The 7463-nt window shown below is 39.4% G+C and overlaps 1 long non-coding RNA gene and 1 pseudogene across 1 annotated transcript; one reads left to right on the top strand and one right to left on the bottom strand.

Annotated features, from left to right (window-relative positions):
* Positions 1-1162: 1162 nt before the first annotated feature.
* On the bottom strand, positions 1163-2874 carry LOC131319211 (uncharacterized). The gene is made up of 2 exons (XR_009197925.1): positions 2757-2874; positions 1163-1391 (listed from the first exon to the last, which is right to left on the bottom strand). It is a non-coding gene; the product is annotated as an uncharacterized LOC131319211 (long non-coding RNA).
* Positions 2875-6333: 3459 nt separating this feature from the next.
* LOC131321119 (uncharacterized) lies at positions 6334-7451 on the top strand (annotated as a pseudogene).
* The last annotated feature ends 12 nt before the right edge of the window (positions 7452-7463 follow it).

Below are 7463 nucleotides of genomic sequence, written 5' to 3'. Positions count from 1 at the left end.
AGATCTTGCGGAGCAAATTCAAGGCATAAATTACAGAGCATTGAGCGATTGGTTTCTTATGGCAGAGCAAAGAAAGAACACCTTCTGATATGATATTTCTGTACAGATGGTTGAGATATGTAATGAACAAGTTAGAGATCTCCTGCATAAGTTGAAGAAATGGGAGGTAAAAAATAGTGAGATGGAGAATGAGAGATGCCCGGCGTGGAGGAATTGATGTCCAGCAAGGAATCCTTTGTATCAAACAAAGGTCCAAGAGATGTTCATCACTAACATTGAACTGATCGTAAAGAATGAAGAGCTGATCAAGCTACTAACCCATTCTCAAGCTAAAGAACGGTGGATGAAAGTGCTTGTGCTTATGTTAGTTTTCATTATTATTGCCATGTGCTGGCAAATTGTGAAGGATGAATCAAATGGGAAAAATGGTCACCTCTTGTATGACTTTATACTGTAACTAAAGCAACTTATATTGCCATTGTTTGGTTCATTTACTTGATATTGTGCTTCTGTTCCAATATATACGCCATTGCCATTGCTTGGTTCATTTACTTGTTATTATGCGTAAGCTGAGCTTGTGACTTGTGATTTAGAATGAGTAATGCCCGAGATGGGCTTGTGCGTAACCTCATGTTGTTTCTATTGTTGTACGGACTAAGACGCTAGACGTCAGGCTAGGACCAAAAACAAGGTAGACTCTATCAAAAATTTTCCAAAACCTACCTTTGTGATTAGTTTTGACATTCTACCAGATCTATGTCCATCTCCAACTTTATGCCTAACTGGAACAAGCTTGAACCCATTTATGGAAATGGACTTAGACAGGTACGTTTTGGAAAAATTTTGGCAAAGTCTCTCCTGTTTTTTGGTCCTAGCCCAACGTCTCAGGTCTCAGTTAGTACAACAATAACAATAATAGAAACAACATGAGGTTACACACAAGCCCACGCCGGGTATTTCTCATTCTAAATCACCATTCACAAGCCACATCCATAAGCTACAATCGAAATTAGATTTTGCAAAACTAAAACTTGAAGCTACAACTTGATATTCGAACAAATTACAACTCTATATGTCAAATTACAACTTTATATTTCAAATTACAACAATTGATCATTTTCTTGGACTTTGATTCATTTGAATAACTTCAATCTCTTTCAACGGAATGTGGCATCTCGAAGTTGTTGAACTGCCAAGCGGAGTCATCTCTGTGCCAATATCTCTTTATTTAAACTCATGAATCATCTTGGTTGCTGCAGCTTTTTCCAAACAAAAATTCTTCTACTTACAATTTGGCAGTTCGGCTGCATGCAAGTAGGCCTTGCTTGGATAGAGTGATGCTAAGTAATGTATCGGGCTGGCTGTGTCTTGCTCCCCACATGTCCAATTATCTGTAGAAGGAAAAGAAAATCCACTAAGAAAGTTCCCTTTGAGGTGATAGTAATGCTTCACACTTAGATCACAAAAAAATTACTTCTCTTTTATGCATAAAAATTGGCTGTGTAGACTTTACTTCTCCCTTTTGTAAGAGAAGAAAGAGAGCATTACAAGTCTACCAGCAGATTTTTCATCACATAATGCATATATGACTGAACTATATGATGACCGCACAAGAAACTAGAAAAAAAGGGGATTATCTCTTGACAGTCAATCTATAGCACTTGAAATGCTAAAGCAAAACAGCTAGTGAAGGTCAACTTGGTCGATAATAGCATGGTGACTGTTTCTCCCTATCAAGACCTTATCAAAATTGACAAGGCACTGGTCAAGATGCTATGAATAAGTCGCTGCTATAAAATATGTCTTCGGCTACACATGAGAAAGCTCATCTATATTCAACAGATGTCATTGGCCATGTGTTGCACCACCGTTAATGGCTAATTTGTCCAGCAGACACAACTCTAAATCATGTCGTTTAAGAAGGATTTTGCCATTTGCTTGCCACCGACATTGTTTCCAAGCCACTATTCACATCATCAACCAGTCTTCAATCGTATCCAACTACCAAAATCCACCTAAACAATTGTGCAGAGAGATTTTTTTCCATGGTAAGTGTTCTATGTCTCATCTGTTTCCTACCCTCTTTTAGTGTACAGTGTCTCCTAGCCTCGCCGAATCAACCTGCGGGCCAACCCATGGCCAAACTGGGTTCGGCCCACCTTAAATATCTCCACTTTCAAAATGTTTCCAGATGTCCCTAGTTCCTTTTTTTTTTTCTGATAACTGTCCCTAGTTCCTTTAATCTTAATGAAGCTCAAAATCAATCTCCATAGTTTACAAACATTACTACTTAAGAAATGGACGAATTTCCTTCCTCTTGGGTGCGAGATTGGTCTTGTTGCAAGTCGAATTCCATTACTTCTATGGAACAAATTTATGGTAAGACTTGTAAGTGCATGTTAGACAGCTGAGTCATAATTTTTTTACTTCTATGGAACTACCTTGATCCGTTGACTAAACCATAGTACATACTTATTGCTGCTTATTTCTTTCCTGGTACAAAGTTCGTGGGTTCATAATTACAGGTGAGATCTATTCCTTTTTACTGCCAAAAAACTTGTGAAATACCCAAGCACAGTCTTCAACCATGTCTCGATATTGAACAGCCATCCAAAGTATAAACTGTTTCACTACCAGAAAAATGAAACTTTAATTTTTGATTTGAAGCCCCTAATTTTCGAATTAGGGTTTTTTTTTTTCAACAACTCAATTAAGGATACTAATTAAAACAAGGAGAGAGAAAGAGAGAGAGAGACCTTCGTGGTGGGGCAATATTGGACTGCCTAGAAGTCGGCGGTGGTGGCGTTCGCCAGCGGTGGGGAGAGATAGGATTGGGTTCTAGTGGTGGAGGTGGGAAGCGTGGTCTCTAGTGGAGGTAGGAAGCGTGGTCGCCAGTGGAGGTGGGAAGCGTCGTCACCGGTGGTGGGAGCCCGCCCCCCCCCCCCCCCTCCTCTCTGATTGGTGGTGGTGGCAGTCGCCTATTTCTCTCTTACAAACCCAAACCAATTCGAAGTCGAAACAGACCAAGTCTTTCTCTCTCTCTCTCTAAGCTTTGGCCTCGATTGCTCTCGACTTTGATCCAGAAGAATCGAAGACATGCGCGAAGAATCGAAGATGTCAACCAATCTTAGAGGAATGTCATCTCGTAGTCAACTTCAATCAACCTTCCTTGGGCCAAAAAGAGCACATCAAAAAATGAAACAGACTTTATGTTATATTTAAAAGGACCATTACGTTTATTGAAACTGACCAAGTCAAATAGGGTTCGAGGAATGTCATCTCCCAATCAACCTCAACCAACCTTCCTTGGGCCAAAAAAGGGCAAGTAAATTTATGAAAAAGAATTTTTATTATATTGAAATAGACCATCACTTTTGTTGATAAAGACCAAGTCATACATTGTTCAATAAATCCCATTGAAGTTCAACCAACCTTCTTTGGGAAAAAAAAGGGTACATCACAAAATCAAAAAGACTTTATGTTATATTGAAAAAGACCATTACATTTATTGAAACAGACCAAGTCATATAGAGTTCGTGGAATGCCATCTCCTAGTCAACTTAAACCAACCTTCCTTGGGCCAAAAAAGGGCACGTCAAAAAATCAAACAAACTTTATGTTATATTTAAACAGACCATTACGTTTATTGAAACTGACCAAGCCATAGAGGGTTCGAGGAATATCATCTCCCAATCAACCTCAACCAACCTTCCTTGGGCCAAAAAAGGGCAAGTAAATTTATGAAAACGAATTTTTATTATATTGAAATAGACCATCACTTTTGTTGAAAAAGACCAAGTCATACATTGTTCAATAAATCCCATTGAAGTTCAACCAACCTTCTTTGGGCAAAAAAAGGGCCCGTCACAAAATCAAAAAGACTTTATGTTATATTGAAACAGACTATTACATTTATTGAAACAGACCAAGTCATATAGAGTTCGAGGAATGTCATCTCCTAGTCAATTTCAACCAACCTTCCTTGGGCCAAAAAAGGGCACGTCAAAAAATCAAACAAACTTTATGTTATATTGAAACAGACCATTACGTTTATTGAAACAGACCAAGTCATATAGGGTTCGAGAAATGTCATCTCCCAATCAACCTCAACCAACCTTCCTTGGGCCAAAAAAGGGCAAGTAAATTTATGAAAAAGAATTTTATTATATTGAAATAGACCATCACTTTTGTTGATAAAGACCAAGTCACACATGATAGCAGTATGAAGTCAAATATTTGTATGGAGCAACTACAATGCTGCAACAACCACGTCATTTAATCAAAAAGATTAAACCACTAAACTCTTCAAAACCATATGTTACACTCCATCTACAAATCAATTGGGATTAAGAGGATAAGTAAAGGAAAAATTACAGGTCAGACATGTTGGCCCTGTTTACTGCAGATTTTACATTTTAATACTAATACTCTTACATAGCACCCACAAATTTAATGTTCATGTACAACGCATTAAACTTAGTTACAAATTGTCCACAAAATATTAGATGCCAGAAATATATTACATTGGGAGTTCCTCAAATTGTGTTCACATATTACATATAACAACTCGCCTTGAATTACATATATTTTTTACAAAAAGGAACCAACCACTAGCATATACCGTTTCAAGTCGAAGCATCAGCTTCGATTACATTGTGTTCTTACAAAAAGGAACCACCTACTAGTCTCGCTTGCTAGAATTCTAAAACCAAAGCATTTAACCGCTCCTTGAATGGGGCAGTCTCAAATACTTAGTTTCAGGCCTACTATGGGTCCCCATGATAGCAAGAAGAATAACAACCAAAATGAAACAAGCAACCCATGCTGCCCAAATTAGTCCATTGCTTTTCCTCACGTTTCTCTCAAATTTCTTGTTCTTTTTCTCACATTCTTCGATTCTCCTCCCATATTTCTCATTCTTTTTCTCACATTCGTCGATCTTTCTCCCATATTCCTTACATTTTTCCTCATTTTCCTTACACTTCATCTCAATTTCTTCCATCTTTGTCTCATATTCCACAATACACTGTTTGAGTGACCTTATGTCCCTTTGGAATTGGAGAACCACTTTCTCTTGCTCACAAATGGCACCATCCAACCATTCAAAGTAATCACAGTGTGCACCACCAGTTTTCGATGCACCGGGATACCAATAAGGGCACCCGAAGAACCTTCTACCTGGATTCTTATCCGTCCACGAGGTGTGCAAGACCGCTTGCTCATTGTGCTCTCAAAGTCGTATCCTCATAGGACTTCCAGTCGTTCCACTTCTTGAATTAGATTCCATGCCTCCTCTAACCAAAACAAAAATATGTAACTGTCATATAACATAAATAACAAGTGCATCGAGTATGTGACTTTGTTTCCATGATTATAAGAATTACATTACATGAGATGGTTCAAATAAAACATCAATAATCTCATTCTGTAGAGTCCAAACATACACGAATTATACCCATTTAACTTACAAGACTTGTCTGCCAAAGTTAATTGAAATTCTAACAGGACAACAGTGCCAAGTGAAATATTTATACGGACTAAACTATATGTTCTGTACAAACCAAGTCATGTAATCAAACAAACCAAACAATCAACGAAAATGGAAACAACAAAGGGACAACAAACTGATCCAACCGACAATCTACCAGTACAACTATTTTAGGTAAACATCAGTCGCATGCCAAACAAGAGCAAGCCAATAATCACCAATGTGAGCCAGATCTTGTGTAGAACAACCAAAAACTAGGGTTCAATGGTCCACATTCACTCTATCAATCAATTTATATGCTAAATAAGAACAACCACAAACAAAATTGGAAAGTTGTAGCTTCTTAATCCATTTTCGACTTGGACAGAACGAGTGTGTCTTTTCTGTATGTGTGTGTGTGAGAGAGAGAGACAAGAGCGAGCAAGAGAGAGATACCAGAGTGAGAGAAGAGTCGTCGTCGCTGAGGGAGAGAAGAGTCGTTGTCGCCTAGTGTGAGGAGTCGAGAGAGAGACCGAGTGGGAAGAGGAGTCGTCGTCGCCTGGTGTGGGGAATGAATGGGAGATTGGGGGAGGAATGAATTTTAGGGCTTATAAGTGATATATAAAGGAGGGAAAAATAGACATTTCAAGTGGGCACACCATGTATTTGTCAATATTTTTCCTCCTATCATGCAAGTGGTAGTTTCAAGACTGTAGACCATGATATTCGAATTATTACCTGTCAACACCTCTGACCCGTAATTTTCCTTGTAAAATTCGTTGATACAAGTAATATTTTGACATACAAAAAATAATTATTGTAATTATTGAGTTTCTGTTTCTCGAAGTCAAACATTGCAACAACGGATGGACGCGTGGCGGATAATGGGGCCAATGCCGGTGGAGTTTGCTGTGTGGCTAACAATTTGGACCCCTAATGAGAGCGTGCACTCGACGAAAATTCTAACTCCATACACACCCGCACTCACAATAGGAGTGGGTCTCATACACACTGGGTGTGTAGTATGTGCGGGCTCCACCCCTATTGTGAATGTGGGTGTGTAAGTGGGTGTGGAGGTAGAATGATTGTGTACTCAAACGGGATCATATATTGGATGACCTCAGCCTGTGCCTATAGCGTTATGGGCTTCGAGATCGGCACCAACAAGTGGAGAGAATTAAGCGTGCCGATGGCAGACCGGTTTGAGTTTGCCACGTTGATTTGGCAAAACGAGAAGCTGACATTTTGTCGGAGGCATGTGCGTCGAAGATGCATTTGTGTGGGAGCTAAGTGGTGATGATATTGGATTTTGATTGGCAAGGTGCCTGCTGAGTTGGGGAGGAGATTTTTAGGGCATAATGTAGGGTGGGGTAGTACTAAATGTGTGGGGATTGATGGGGCAGTGTGCTTGTATAAGGACCTTGGGTCTGGACTGGTGGTTTGGAGAGAAGATGTGGAGAAAGGTAGGTGGGAATGGATTTGGGTTGATGGGTGTTGCTCCATAGAGGAAAACAAGTTCAGAATTTTCCCATCAAAGGAGTGGTTCTTCACCCAAACCTTGGTGCTTCTTGTTTGGGGCTTAGGTGACAAAATCAAAGGCTCGGAACGTCAAACGAGATCATTAGGTTTCCTGTTTCACGTCAAGAGCGAGAATCTTTGATTAGTTTTAACTGCAAGTGGTCACGGAAGGTGAGAGCAGCAGTGGATGGCGATAGATCCAGAACCCAAATTTTAGCAGCTATAGATGCAGGAATGTCTCAAGGAATCAAGAGGCTCCGGTAGAAGTGGTGGTAGTGGACAGAAAGCATTGTCTTTCTTGAGCTCAATGAAAGAATGAAGCTTGTTCATTATTTGTACCACCAAAAGAGAATAAAATTACAACCATTATCAATGCAGAAGGAATTTGTCTGTAACTTTGACATTTTGGTAGGCAAATTTTCACTATTACACAGACAGCTGCTGCTACCAAAGGTGACAAAAAATAATCAACTTAAAA

This window comes from Rhododendron vialii, chromosome 3a, assembly GCF_030253575.1.
Source record: "Rhododendron vialii isolate Sample 1 chromosome 3a, ASM3025357v1".
NCBI classification, from domain to species: domain Eukaryota; kingdom Viridiplantae; phylum Streptophyta; class Magnoliopsida; order Ericales; family Ericaceae; genus Rhododendron; species Rhododendron vialii.
This window is presented reverse-complemented; position numbering and strand designations above follow the sequence as displayed.